Source organism: Bos grunniens, chromosome 22, assembly GCF_055505025.1.
Source record: "Bos grunniens cultivar Pamir isolate PY7600 chromosome 22, Bosgru_T2T1.0, whole genome shotgun sequence".
NCBI classification, from domain to species: Eukaryota; Metazoa; Chordata; class Mammalia; order Artiodactyla; family Bovidae; genus Bos; species Bos grunniens.
In genome coordinates, this window is record NC_141186.1 from 46,272,404 (window position 1) to 46,288,672 (window position 16,269).

Here is a 16,269-nt window from a genome sequence, read left to right on the forward strand (position 1 = left end):
GGAAGGAGACTACTAGTCAAGAAATTTGGAAGTCTCCAGAAGCTGAGAAGACCACCAATCGAGTGATAGCCACTAGCTGTATGACCTCAGGAAACGGAATTCTGCCAACAACCCACATAAACAAGGAACAGGTTCTTCCCTGGAGCCTCTACAGTAAGGCAGACCTAGCTTAACAATGTTAGACCAGTGAGACTCTACCAGACATCTAACCTACAAGATGCAAGGTAATGAGATCTGTGCTGTTTTCAGTCACTAAGTTTGTGATAATTTGTTACAACAGCAATAGAAAACTAATGCACTGCCCTCATGCAGTCTAAAGGGGGAGAAGAAAGAAAATTATCAGTGACAGTAGAGCAGGGTATAGCTTATGGGGTACAAATGTTTTGACCCTGGCTCAGCCTCAACTCTAAACTTGGTTTTGTTGCCCAAATGATGATATATGGCCATTGCATTACCAGTATAATTGTGTATATTAAATAAACCAATTTAAGTTTCAGTAAATGATTATGTTAACATTTTGAAGCAATTCTTTTTTTTTTTTTTTCCTTTTTTGACACACTGTAGATCTCAGACAGCATGGTCTGAGACACTCTCTTGATTTCTTGGCATCCATCACGAAGGTGTGGCTCTGAGGCATGGGAAAGGATGCAGGTTTGAAAGGAGCTGTGTGGAGGCATGTTGACAGTATCTTCCACAAGAAAGGAATGCCACATGCTAAGGTCAGTGGTAAAGACAGAAGTTATGGGCACAGAGGGTCTGAGCAGAGACCACAGCGTCTGGGGCAGTAATAGGGCACGGAGGCCTCAAGGTGCCTGGGGAAGCAGGGAGAGCTTGTTGGTGTGGTCCTTGGGGGCTGTGCTGCAAGTTTGAATTTCACGTTATGAGCATGTTATGGGAAGTTGTGACAGGTTCAAGGAGTGAGGGGAGAGGGAGCTTATGTAACGGACACATTTAACTGTGGCCCTTTTGGCATTACTCCCCAGCTCTAAGATGTGTGTTCCCATTATCTGTCGCTTTCCTCTCTGCATCTCAATCCTCTTCTGGAAAATGCTCTTATTTTTTCCAACTGTTTTGACTTTTTAAGACTCAGACAAACAGAAAAGTAGAGCATGAAATAATGAACATCCACAAACCCATTTTCTATATTTAGTAATGTTAACATTTTGTAATTTTAAGTCGTTTTTTTTCCCCCGATGCTAAAGTAAATTATAGACATCAAGATGTTTTATCCTAAAATAGCTCAGTATGAATCCCAAAGAAGACCATTATTTTACACAACCGCAAGTCAGCATCACAACCAACAAGATTAATAATTGCCTGATATCATCCAAACCCAGTCTTTGTTTCCACTTGTCTCATCGTCCTCGAGTATCTTTTAAAATTTTTGGTTCAGTCAAAAATGAAAAACTCATACATTTTATTAGATTATTATTTCTTTTGAGTCTCTTTTCACAGATCAGGCCTTTATCACCATCCTTACTTTATTTCCCTAAGGCAAAGAGGCCAAGTCACTTGTCTTTTGGAATGCCCCACTTCTGGATTTAATTGGCTCCGTAGGCTGTTGATGAACTTGCTCCTCTGTCTCCTCTCCCCGTTTCCTAACCTTTGTGTTAGAATCCCAGTAGGTTTTTTTTTTTTTTGGCATGAATACTTGGTAGTCGAGGCTAGGTACTTCCCACTGCCTTCCATGAGGGACATGTCATGCCTGGTGCTACATATGTCACCACCACATATGTCAAGATCAATGTTTACTTAAGGTCATGACAGTGATAGGTTTTTCTTTTATGAGCAATACATATCTGTAGGATCATATATTAGCCTCATTTGTATATCTAGTACTTCATCAGTAGTCTGCCTAAAGATTTTTGTATTTATTCTTAATTTTTACCCAAATAGGGTTACATAGGCATTGCAAACTGGTCATTTGCTTTTTGATGCATAGAATGGCTAAACCATGAGGGTGATCAAATTATTTCATTTGGATCAACCAACATGGAAAAACTCTAGTGTCCCCTACTTCCCTTTCTGCCTCTCTGGGTGTCATCTGGAAGGGGCACGTTCAAGGCTGTCAGACCCCGTCCCTCCCTGCACCCAATGATCCCACACATATCACATACATACCAAGCCAACAAGTGAGGCTGTCTTTCAATTATTGACAGAATTGCTGTCAGACAGCCAACTTTCAAGAGCAGAAAGCGTCCGAGGTGGCAGGAAGCATGGGGCCCCCAGAGGGCCTCCTTTTGCATGCATGGCCTGTCACGAGGGTAGCCAATTGCCCATCTCCTGTTTGTTTTATGGGAATCAGCCAGCCAAGGAAGAACAGCAGTAAGAGATCCATTCAGCCTCAAGGTTACAGCAAGGAAGGAGGTCCTAATTTGAGACTGGGGAGATTTCTCATGACAACTAGAAATATTTCCATTGAAAGGCAAAGAAAACTGAACTGACACTTCTTCTCTTACTGGACTCCTCACCTAGTCAATGTCCTTGCTTCTCCTCCATGACACAGGCTCTTGGCAGAGCTGCTCAGCACTTGTCTTGTGAATGGAAACTGTTAATTAAACACCGCTGTGCTTCTGGGAGACAATTTCTAGGCAATTACTGACCCCCCATTCAACCCGGTGGAAATGTCCCCACATTCCTGGGAGACCTCCCTGAGATGCCAGCCTTTCCCCCAATCTTTTTGCTTTTTTTTTAACCTTCCTTGTACATTTGGATATTATACAATCCTCTAATAAAACTGAAATGAAAATAATTATGTTCCTTGGTGGTTTCAAGTATTTGTTCATTTCCAAAAGTGGAGACACTTTATAGTATTGGCTGCTTTTATCCTCTCTGTAAATTTAGATGTTGTACCTATTGGCTATTATTTTCTCTAGTCCCCAACCACTAAACAGTTAAAAATACAGGGATGCAGCTCATGGAGCTTTCATGTGGCTCTTTTCTCTGGAAAACCACTGGCTTGGCATCCACTGGCTCAGCATGTTGGTCTAATATTCTGTCTGCTAAGGTAACATTGTGGTTTAGCAAAGGGAAGGAAAAAAAAATATGGGCGGAAGTGGAATGCCACACTATGGTGTAAAGACTTGTTTTGAAAATCATTAAAGATACATCAAGGTTCAGGAGGTCTTTGATTTCAGAGCCATGAACGGGGGTCAGATGTCTCACAAACCCCTAGACATCATATACACTGTTTTGTGGGTCTTTGCATTTGTACAATTTCCTGAGAAGAACAGTCATGACTTTCACTGGATCCTTGGAGGGGTTCAGTATTCAACAAATTAATATGATTTTCAGTCCTCAAAAAGACACAGAGAATGGGAAGGAATTAAAGAACAAAGTGAGCCCCACCACGTGACCTTGTCAGACACACTCTACATTTAGCCAGTTGCCCAGGCATCGTGAGTAACACATCCTTTCACTCTCTGCAGAATCCTCCTTGGGATGGTCTCCCTGTATAGAACCCTGGTCCCCATGCTGTTGGCCTAACATTCTCATTCCCCTCTGCAAACCACTGACACCCCCCTTTTCCAAGTACATCTGCTTAATGGGAGTTTTAACTAAACACAGGTCATGTCTTTTTGGCTAAAATTGCCTGTGAAATAGTGATAATGCTACAGATTATCAGATTACGAAACCTGCAGGGTGAGTTGGGCTCAGGACCTGGAGCACAGACAGGATTCTGGGAAGACTGTTGTATAATGCTGTCCTGCCCAGAAACCCTCTAGTGCTGGTGCAGGTCAGGCCTGTCTTGGAGCAAGTGAGAAGCGGGGATAGGTCAGAGGGAAATGAGGACTCTGGACAGGTCTGCTGTTGTGCCCCATTTAGACCTTTACCACCATTTCCAGTGATAACCTTGGAGGCTAAAAGGGAAATGCAAGGGGCTCTATGATTTCCTTTGCTGTGCAAAAGCTTTTAAGTTTAACTAGGTCTCATTTGTCTATTTTTGTTTTCATTACTCTAGGAGGTGGATCAAAAAAGTCCTCCTGAGAATTCCCTGATGGTCCAGTGGTTAGGACTCTCTGCTCTCAACGCTGAGGGCCTGGGTTTGATCCCTGTTCAGGGAACTAAAATTTGACAAGCTGTGTAGTGCAGTCAAAAGAAATAATAATAATAGTAATAATAATTTATGTCAGAGGGTAGTGCGCTCCCTATGTTTTCCTCTAAGAGTTTCATAGTATCTGGTTTTACATTTAGATCTTCAATGAATTTTGAGTTTATTTTTGTGTATGTTGTTTGAAACTGTTATACTTTCATTCTTTAAATGAAAAGACAACCCACAGAATGGGAGAAAATATTTTTAAACAAAGCCACTGATAAGGGATTAATCTCCAAAATATACAAACAGCTCATGCAGCTCAATATCAAAACGACAAACGATCCAATCAAAAAAATGAGCAGGAGATCTAAATAGACATTTCTCCAAAGAATATGTACAGATGGGTAAAAAGCACATGAAAAGATGCTCAACATCTTTTGCAACAAAAATGCAAATCAAAGCTACAATGAAGTATCACCTCACACTGGTCAGAATGGCCATCATCAAAAAACCTACAAGCATAAGGGGAAGCTGCTGCATAACACAGGGAGCCCAGTCCAGTGCTCTCTCAATGACCTAGAGGGGTGGGATGGGGGTGCGGTGGGAGGGAGGGTCAAGAGGAAGGGGATGCATATGGCAGAAACACAACACTGTGCAGCAGTTATCCTCCAAATAAAAAATAAAGAAATAAACTTGTAAAGAAAAGGGGAAAAAAAACTACAGACAATAAATGCTGAAGAGGGTGTGAAGAAAAGAGAACCCTCCTACCGTGCTGATGGGAGTGTAAACTGGTACAGCCACTATGGAGAACAGTATGGAGTTTCCTTTAAAAACTAAAAATAGAGCTACCATATGATCCAGCAATCCTACTTCTGGGCTAAATCTGGAGAAAAATCATCATTCAAAAAGATACATGCACCCCAAATTTCATCATAGCACTATCTACAATAGCCAGGACATGGAAACAACCAAAATGTCCATCAACAGAGGAATGGATAAGGAAAATATTGCATATATACAATGGAATATTACTCAGCCATAAAAAAGAATGAAACAATGCCATTTGTAGTCACATAGATGGGCCTAGCGTGAAGTATACTGAGTGAAGTAAGTCAGACAGAGAAAGACAAATATCACATCACTTATACGTGGAATCTTAAAAAGTGGTACAAATGACACTTATTTTACAAAACAGAAATAAACTCAGAGATGAAGAAAATGAGCTTCTGGTTACCAAGAGGGATGGAGGGGGAGGGACAAATCGGGAGACTGGGATTGACACACTACTATATATAAAACAGATAACCAATAATGACTTACTGTATAGCACAGTATCTGTTCAATACTCTATAGTGACCTATATGGGAAAAGAATCTAAAAAAGAGTAGGTATATGTATAACGGATTCACTTTGCTATACAATAGAAACTAACACAACATAAATCACCTGTTCTCCAATAAAAATAAACTAAAAAAAAAAAAAAGAGAGAGACTATGAAAAGTTCTCAGGTGCCATGACAATCTTTTTACATTTCCAATATAAATGGAATCTGAAAAAAATGAAAACATCCCAGGTAACGCTCAACCTCTGCAAAGCCCAAGACCCAAGGTATTTATTCACTTAGCCACTCAACAAATATTATTAAGCATCTATGATGTGCCAGACACTGGGATTATATTGTGAGCAAAACAGATTCTGAGTCCTCAGCCTCCCAGAATTCATGGTTTGTACTAGTATTCTTGCCTGGAAAATCCCATGGGCAGAGGAGCCTGGTAGGCTGCGGTCCATGGGGTCGCTAAGAGTCGGACACAACTGAGCGACTTCACTTTCACTTTCACACACTAGAGAAGGAAATGGCAACCCACTCCACTGTTCTTGCCTGGAGAATCCCAGGGATGGGGGGAGCCTGGTTGGCTGCTGTCTAAGGGGTCGCACAGAGTCGGACACGACTGAAGTGACTTAGCAGCAGCAGCAGCAGCAGGGTGTAAAGAGGGGCTTTAGAGGTGCCTCCTGAAGCCAAGGTCCCAGAGCATTGTAGGCATTCACTAGATGGTCATTATTGACAATATGTGTTCATGAAGTTAGCACAGACTGACTCATTACTTTGAATAAACAGGCTAGTATTGTTTCTTTTATTTTTATGATCAATAATAACTGATACTTAATTACTGATGTCATACCTTTTAAATGAGAATTAGCATAGAATTACAAAGGATTGTTTTTGCAATTGCTATAATGATATATTTAACAGGCTAATTTCCATCCTTTGACTATTCGAACAAATTAGGCATTAAGAAATTTCCTTTAATATATATAAAAAGTCAACCTCAAACACACACGTACACATGCAAAACAAGAGAAAAGAAGGAAAGTCAGACACCCACAAAACATTGTTGTAATTCTCTTAAAGAACGTTACAGTTACTTAAAAGAACTGACAGCCACTATCATCAAATACAATAATTCAAGGATTTCACCCGATTTTGTTAGAAGTAACTGAGGCTGCTTAATTTACCTTCACCTTTTTAAACCAGAAGTGTCATTTTGAAAAATGGATGGACAAGGTTTTTGAGAGCATTATTCCCTGCAATTTATCTTTCTCTTTGGAAAGAGTCACTTCAATAACAAACCCAATCTGAAACGCGTTGTCTGCACTTGGTGAAAGCACTTTGGGGGGGCCACAGATTTCACAACTCTCTAATCTCCTGGAACTGCAAGATCTTTCCCAGCCCAGTGTGATAAATCAAATTAATGTCTCCAATTACAGCCCAGGAAAACAAGAGACAATTGCTTCAGAATGAGCTGGCCCCTTTGCAAATCACGACCTTTTTATTTATTGTGTATATCATGCTTGCCTTTCAGGCGTTTTTATTTGAGGTGACTGTAATTAATGATATGGTTCATTAGTTGGAGAACAGCTCGGGCAGCTTCACAGCACAGTAGTTCACAGCATTGTGGGATTTAACTGATTCCACATGGCCCCAAATAGCTCCCTAATAGGGCCGTGGTGGGAATAGCTTGATGTGTGCATGGCAAATGACGTATTTCCAACCAGGAGTACACAGCGGAGGCATGGTGTGCTGAACGGTGTTATTTTTGGCTGATACATAATTAATATCACAGGCTCCTTCTGTTCCATAGGCTTCTCCCTGCCTTTGACTTGTATCAAACTCAGTTGATACAGCATTTTAGGTTCTTGATTAGAATGGCTTTGTGCTTGAGTTTCTGAGAGTAAATCTAATACCTGCACCAGTATGAGAGGTTTCAGTTAACTGTTTTCCTTTCTACTAAAATGTCCCCTGACCAGCAGGAGGAAAAAAAGCCCACCCAGGTGTCATGCTGTGAAAGATCCATTTTTCTCAATGAATCCCAGCTCTGCTACACATGAGAATCACCTACAAAGTGCCCCCAAATACACCTCATCACAGAGATCCTGCTTTAACTAGTCTAGGATAGGGCCCAGGCATCGGCATGAACCATCTTTTTAAAACATTAGTTGGATTAAGCCTTGATGGCTTATCACGTGCTCCTGAGACTCTGAATAACCCAGTCCCTGACATGTCTTCTAACTTGGCTATATCTTCCATGAAAGAAAACAATTTATTACCCTAGAGCTTTGAAGAAATTCTCGCCCCCATCTCCAGGTACCCATGCAGTCCTGAGTCTACCTGAACATTATAGTAAAAATAAGAATTATCCTTCCTAAGAATCCATGGTTCTATCAGAAAGGTAATCCATACGCTTGTCAAGGTTTTCAGACGTGTTTGCTGACTTGCATTACCCTCCCTCAGAGCTGGTACAAGCTTCCTAGAGCCCAGTACAAGGCTGACCCTACACTAGAAGTTCACTGTTTCACAGCCTCAACTTAAACAAGTGGTGAGTAGGCTTCGGTCTTCTCCAGCTGGGAAGAAGTAAGCAACCCTAACTCTGGTCAAGTCTCCTACTCAGCTGGCACAACCATTAGCACTCACGTAGTATTTATTTTTTTCAGATTTGAAATCTAGACTGCCTCTGACTCTCGTCCTTAGCACAGTAAATAAGGTTGCTTTATCACATCCTCGAGTTTCTGTGATGTCCCCACACTGGACGTGAATAGTGGTCCTCTGTTTCAAGTTTCCCCCTGGCTTGAGTATTGATAATTGTAGGGCTGCTTCTTTAGGCATTATTAATGGCGATTCGCTGTCATGGTCCCCGGTGTCATTTATGACCCGCTGGCCCTTGATGAGTCTCTCATTAATCCTGGGGCCTTTCTTTTCAGGGAACAGGGTTGCTTCCATTGCCCCTGTAGGCATGGCTTTACACCCTTGTGGGAAAGCTGGTCTTCTCTTTCCCTTTATTTTGGGGTCTTTCTCTTTCGGCGATGGTAATCCTATGATGAATATCTTCCTTTTGCTGAAGAAAACTAGCTTCTGGGCATGTAGCATTTGTCTCTGTTTCAAGGTTCCCCACCCCTTTGCAGTAATCTTTTCCAAGTGAATTGGCAATATTCTTATCGTCAATGAAAACAACAAAGATTAATCATTGGTCCCTTCGTGGTCTCTGGTCGATCATTAATCATCTGAGCTTCTGCATTGTGTAGCATCGTTGGATCCAACCTACGTATTTCCATGGGACAGATCAATCACTGCTGCTCAGTGAGAGCGTACTCGATCTTCCACAACAATGTAACTCACATGTAGCCATCTGCTCTAGGTCTGACTCTAATCTGAACAATCTCTTTCATATAAACATTCACTTGCTACCTGATATATCCAATAGAAAGAGCATGCTTTCGGAATGAATGAATGAGACACCTTTAGTAGTGTCTGGCACATGCTGATTTAATTTGGAGTTATGTGTCATCTACGTTAGGCTTTAAGTCTTCTTAACTTTTAGACCAATTCTATTATTTTCAACAACAAGAATAAAAAGAGGTCCTAAGGCAGGGCTTGCAACCTGCCCTTCCTCTACATACACATGTTACATTTGTTTCTGTTTTTCATAGCAGTCCTATGAAATGTGCACCACTGTTGTGTCCAATCCGCCTAGGGGGAAGTGAAAGTTATGAAGAGGCAAAGTGATTTTCTCCAGATCATGGAATCAGTAGTATTGTATTTAGTTGTTATTCAAACAACAGTGATTCACAAAGCATTACCACTGAAGTTGGATGTTCCATGGATTAATCCACATGATTAAGGCAATGCAACCCACTCCAGTACTCTTGCCTGGAGAATCCCATGGATGGAGGAGCCTAGTAGGCTGCAGTCCATGGGGTCGCTAAGAGTCGGACATGACTGAGTGACTTCACTTTTCACTTTCATGCGTTGGAGAAGGAAATGGCAACCCACTCCAATGTTCTTGCCTGGAGAATCCCAGGGACAGGGGAGCCTGGTGGGCTGCCGTCTATGGGGTCGCACAGGGTCGGGCACGACTGAAGCAACTTAGCAGCAGCAGCAGCAGCAGTGCTCTCATGTATTCCTCACCACTCCTCCCTGCTTCCTTCCTGAAGCTCATAGAAATAGCTCTTGACACTCTCCTTAGTCTTGATGGATATCACTCTTCTCAGCTAAAGATACTGACCTAGCTGATTCTGGGCCATATACTCCTGAAATTTTGTCTACTGCATTGGGCAGGGAACTTACACAAAACTGTTTCTCAAGACTTTAAACTTCATAGAATGTAATGAACTTCAAGGCTCATTTAGAGCAGCTTTGATCCAACTGTTCATATACAATTAATGCTGGAAACGGGCACCAGTCCATGAGTGCTGAAAACCTGAGAAGATGCTTATGTGGCTTTCTTTAACCCTTTTCCACTAATAAAATTTTTCATCTGTGATCAGTTTAATACTGCCATTTTTCCTTCCTTTTTTGCAAAGTAAAACTGGTAATAAAAAGCTGAAATGTCATCCGGACAATAAACTCTTTGACCAGTCTTCAAAATCACCCAGTAAGTTAAGGAAACAGTTAATGTATTAAACAGAGTGTAGGAAGTGGACATAAATTAACTAAGCTTCTGTACTTTAACTTTAAATGATATTATGAAGGCTGTAAGCACCCAGGAAAGAAAACAGCCTGGTGAGGTCCCTTCCCCTCTATCAGCTCTGAGACCTGGTCCTGGGAGAACTTAATTAAACCCTTTTGTGTGACTCTCGCAGATGCTGCTTCCACCCTGACTCTGTTGAAAGAAGTTCTGCCCCAATGGTGGGTCAAGGCATGAGCAGGCATAAATTAAAGGGTAAGCCAGCCCTGGGCTCCGGAGCCTGCATTCTTATCTCCTCCTCTGAGATCTCTACTGCTTCCCATGAAAGGCCATGGCATTCCAGGTAAAGTCAGCACCTGGAGGGGAAGTATAGAGCTGAGGGACACAAAGTGTGTTTGGAAACTGGGCCTGCAAATCTAGAAAAGAATGGCAAACACCTGATATTAGGCTGCCACACTCCTTCCAGGCCACATGGCACTCTTGCTTCTGAAAAATGCATCAGTCCTAGACACCATCTCAAAACTTCCCTCCAAATAGTGCAAATCAGAAGTTATGTTATCCTAGGACTGACAGAAGTTCTTCACCTGAGTTTCAAAGATTTCCTGGGTCCATGTTTAGAGTTGATGATAAGAATATGCACTTGTACAAATGTGTCATTCTGGGGAGACATTTCATGGCTTTCATCAGACTCTCAGTAAGATCCCTGGTCTAAGGAAGATCAAAACCACTAGTTAGAAACGCTGGAGAAGGTATGGTGGAGAAAAGGGACACTTCCTATACGGTTAGTGGGAACGCAAATTGGTGCAGCCACTATGGAAACCAGTATAGAGGTTCCTCAGAAAACTAAAAACAGAACTACTGTATGATCCAACAATCCTACTCCTGGGCACATACCCAAACAAAGCTATAACTCAAAAAGATACATGCACCCCTATGTTCATAGCATCACTCGTCACAACAGCCAAGACATGGAAACAACCTAAATGCCCACCAATGAATGAATAGACAGAGAAATGGTTTTGTTGCATGGGGTTGTCATGTTGTATGTTATCGTTAGGTGGTATGGTCTGTATCTGTTTTTGTCCCATAGAATGGTGTTAGCAATTGCCCGTTCCCAGAAAGATATCACATAAAATTGCAAGGTGTATGTTTTGGTTTATATCTGGGACAGGGCAATGGTTTCTTCAAATGAAATGGTGGTACCATCCAGCTGGTGAGATAAGGAACCATCTCAAGCTGAACCAAAGTCAGAATTATGGAGGCAGAAAACTCTGTTCCTTCTGAGCCAGAATGATCACTCATGCCTATCTGCACTGAAGCATGTGAACAGAGGTTCATGCATGCTTATGAAAGAGACAAGAGGCAATGCTTTCTGAAAATAAGTCAGCTGTCTATAGCACTAATATGAATACATAAGATGGTGGTATACTTATAAAACAGAGGAAAACATAGGAAAAACACTCTTTGATATAAATCACAGCAAGATCTTTTTGACACACTTCCTAAAATAATGAAAATAAAAACAAAAATAAACAATTGGATCTAACTAAACTTAAAAGCTTTTGCACATCAAAAGAAACCATAAACAAGATGAAAAGACAACCCTCAGAATGGGAGAAAGTATTTTCAAATGAAATAACAGACAAAGGATTAATCTCCAAAATATACAAACAGTTCATGGAGCTTAATATCAAAAAATAAACAATCAAATAAAAAAAATCGGCAGAAGACTGAAATAAGACATTTCTCCAAAGAAGACATACAGATGGCCAAGAGGCACATGAAAAGATGCTCAACATAACTAATCATTAGAGAAATGTAAATCAAAACTGTACATTTTAAGTCAAAACTGTATATTTCATCAAAGGCTTTATATTGTCACCCTGCTTATTTAACTTAAATGCAGAGTACATCATGCAAAAAGGTGGGCTGGATGAAGCACAAGCTGGAATCAAGATTGACAGGAGAAATATCAATTACCTCAGATATGAAGATGGCACTACCCTTATGGCAGAAAGTGAGGAAGAACTAAAGAGCCTCTTGATGAAAGTGAAAGAGGACAGTGAAAAGTTGGCTTAAAACTCAACATTCAGAAAACTAAGATCATGGCACCTGGTCCCATCATTTCATGAAAAATAGATGGGGAAATGATGGAAACAGTGATAGACTTTATTTTCTTGGGCCCCCAAATCACTGCAAATGGTGACTGCAGCCATGAAATTAAAAGACGCTTGCTCCTGGGAAGAAAAGCTATGACAGCATATTAAAAACCAGAAACATTACTTTACTGGCAAAGATCCATAAAGTTAAAACTATGTTTTTTTCAGTAGTCATGCATGGATATGAGAGTTGGACCATAAAGAAAGTTGAGTGCCAAAGAATTGATGCTTTTGAATTGTGGTATTGGAGAAGACTCTTGAGAGTCCCTTGGACAGCAAGGAGATCCAACCAGTCCATCCTAAAGGAGATCAGTCCTGGGTGTTCTTTGGAAGGAATGATGCTGAAGCTGAAACTCCAATACTTTGGCCACCTGAGATGAAGAACTGACTCACTGGAAAAGACCCTGATGCTGGGAAAGACTGAAGGTGGGAGGAGAAGGGGATGACAGAGGATGAGATGGTTGGATGGCATCACTGATCAATGGACATGAACTCCCAGCAAGCTCTGGGAGTTGGTGATGGACAGGGAAGCCTGATGTGCTGCAGTCCATGGGGCAGCAAAGAGTCGGACATGACTGAGCGACTGGACTGATCGAAATAAAAACTACAATGAGGTATCACCTTACACCAGCCAGAACAGCCACCATCAAAAAGTCTATAAATAATAAATGCTGGAGAGGTTGTGGAGAAAAGGAACCCTCTTACACTTTTGGTGGGACTGAAAATTGGTACAGTCACTATGGAAAACAGTATGGAGGTTCCTTAAAAAACTAAACAGAGAGCTACCATATGACCCAGCAATCTCACTACTGGGCATATACTCTGAGAAGACCATAACTCAAAAAGATACTGTACCCCAATGTTCACTGCAGCAGCACTATTTACAACAGCTAGGGCATGGAAGCAACCCAGATGTCCACTGACATATGAATGGATAAAGAGCATGTGCTACATATACAGAATGAAATATTACTCGGCCAGGAAAAGTGGAAGTCAGTTGAAGTAATGAGTAATGAGTAAATTGAGTCAGTTGAAGTAATGTGGATGAACTGGTCATATAGACTAAAATAAGTTAGAAAGAGAAAAGCATGTATATTAACACACACTCACACACACACACACACACACACACACACACACATATATATATATACATGGAATCTAGAAGAATAGTACTGATGAACCTATAAGCAAGACAGGAATAGAGGAGCAGATGTAGAGAACAGACTTGTGGACATGGGAGGGGGGAAAATGGGGCTGCAAATTGAGAGAGCAGCACTGCCATATATACACCACCAAGTGTAACACGGGCGGCTAGCAGGCAGCCGCTGTGTAGCACAGGGAGCTCAGCTCAGCGTTCTGGATCCACATGAGTGGAACGGGGGGGTGGGAGGGAGGTTCAAGAGGGAGGTGATGTATGTGTACCTATGGCTGATTCACGATGTCATATAGCAGAAATTAACAACACTGTAAAGCAATTACATTCCAACTAAAAAAAAAACACTTGGCTTAGAGCAATAGTAACGATTTTTGATCAGGGTTGCATCCATTATATAGATCTTTAATATTAACCTCTGTAAATATTGAGCCATCTGATCTATAAAATGTGTATTACTCAAGTTGTTTAGACCTCCTTTAACTTACATAACATTTTATGATTTTCCACGTGGATATCTTGCCCGTTGTTTACTTCTCCTGGCGTTGGATGTTTCTTAATGCTACTATAAATGTAAAGTATTAAAAATTCCTGTAAAGATTGTTTTTGTTTGTCTGTTTTGTGGGGGTTTTTTGGCCTCTCCACCAAGCACGCAAGTTCTTAGTTCCCTGACCAGGAACTAAATCCCTGCCCCTGCAATGGAAGTGCGGTCTTCACCACTGGACTGCCAGAGAAGTCGCTATAAAAGTTTTAAATGTTTTTTTGGTAATTTTAAAAATTACTTTGCAAAGTTTTATTTTTTTCAGTATTTCAATAATTTTAGATAGAAAACAATGCATTTCTTTCCTATTTTCCTTGTATCCTGTAATCCTGATAAATTTTTCTAACAGTGTGAACAATAGGTTCTACTGGATTCTATATAAGTACACATATTTCACCCAGAAATAATAAGATTTGTTTCTCCTTTCACTCATTATACATTTTAGTTTTTAACACTGCCATTTTCCACTGACCAGGACACTGTAAAGAACAAGGATACAGATAAAGTACAGTCCATTTACAGTTTGATAGATTAATTCCCAATTACTAAAATGAGTGGGAATTAATCCTGTCTGGCTAAATCCCACTCATATCAGGACTGGTTCATGCTTCTCTACTCTCATCTTGCCAGTTATTCCTCTTTTGTAGCACTTAGCACTATTATAAATTTTAGATATATATGGGGGTTTCATTGATTAATATGCATTTTCAGTGCCACCTTTATGCATTAATAGCATTTTAAAATAGGCCACAAGGATCAAGAAGGCAGCAGCTGGACTGTGGAGCCCATACTGTATCCTCTTCTAAATTAGCACATGACTTGCAAAATGTATACTAAATACCAAAGGAGTGAAAAATAAAAATGGACATATGGCCAACCATGTGAGGAAGGTACCATCATGTATTTCCATTTTTCAGATGACAAAACTGAGGCTCAGGGAGTTTATAGAGCTGGTCAGTGATAGCTCTGCTATCTGTTGTATTGTAAAACCATTGCTCTTGGCCACAGACTCCTGCTGCCATGAGGGCATTTCAGGGGTTATGTATTTGGTAAGAAGGTCTCACTGTTCAGGGTGGGCACTTTCATATTAGGCCCATTTGTGGATTGAAATTGGATCTTTATGAGAGATAAGATATTTCAACCACTGCTGACCTAACAACCACTACACAAGGCCTTTGGATGCTTCATTTTGTTTTGTGTAGGCAATACCAGCTAACAGATAAACTAGATTTATTACCTTTGTGTCACAGGGGGCAGAAAGTGGCCAATTTGTCATCTCTTTCTTCTTTTTGACTCACGAACGATTGCATGTGGCAGAGGCAGTTTACATTCAGAAATTTCCCTTTCACACCTGTCAGGTCAGTTTCTCAGGGTCATTAATCCCTACCAACCCACGGCAGGCACAGCACTGACTGCTCACTGGCTCTATTCGCAGGATAAAGTTAGTGGGGGACGCGGTGAGGATGGCCACAGTGTGGCCTGGCTGGCCAGTCAAAAGTTGATAGAGCAGCTCCCTGGCCAGGCCTGATCTGAAAGCCGCCCTGACTGAAATATTCTTTCAATGAGGTTTGGCTTTGGAGTCAAAAGACCAAGCATGAGCTGTGGCCGTGCCTTTTACCAGCCAGGAAACCTTGAGGAAAGTTACTTAATCTCTCTGAACCTCCATGTTGTCAACTGTAACACTGGGATGGATGATACCTAATCCATCAACTTCTGAGGGCTAATATACAGAATCATAAAACATTAAAGTTCTTGGTCTGAAGGACTGCTATTTTAGCCTAACAAGCATCAATTCTCTCTTCTTCAGGGAACAGTGTCCCCTATTTCCTTGGGGAGAAACACTATTCCCTGACACTCAGGCTATGGGTTTCAGGTTGGCCTCCTTCCATGGCTCCAAGGTAGAATATGTTTTGGGCCTGGCCAATCAGAAAATCCCATCAGCCTGACCACATGCTAAGGTGATTGCTTCCCAGACAGGCTTGTGACCAAGTATAATCAGAGTGAATCCTGGACTTAAAACTCAAAAGGATGGAAGTGGGGAGCTGCTATCTGCCATCTTGTGATCATATGGACTCTGGTCATGAAACCAGGGGAGATGACAGAGAACTTGAAAATGGATGGCATCAGGTCCTGCTGAACCAATTTAAATCCCCGAATTAACTAACACCTGAAGGCAGTACCTGGACTTTGATTTAAGCCAAAAAATGCTCCTTCTCAACTAAGTAGTGCTAGTTGAAAATTTTCAAGGAAATGAACTGTTTGGTTGGATGTAAAATATCCATTTTAGAAATGACAAAATGAGGTTCAGAGATGAGACATGTATCTAAGCGTGCGGGGAAATGTAAAGTTCCATATAACAGCCGACTGCATAATAAAATTGCCTGCATGTCCAAGTACCTCTGTTCTCTCTGGCACCC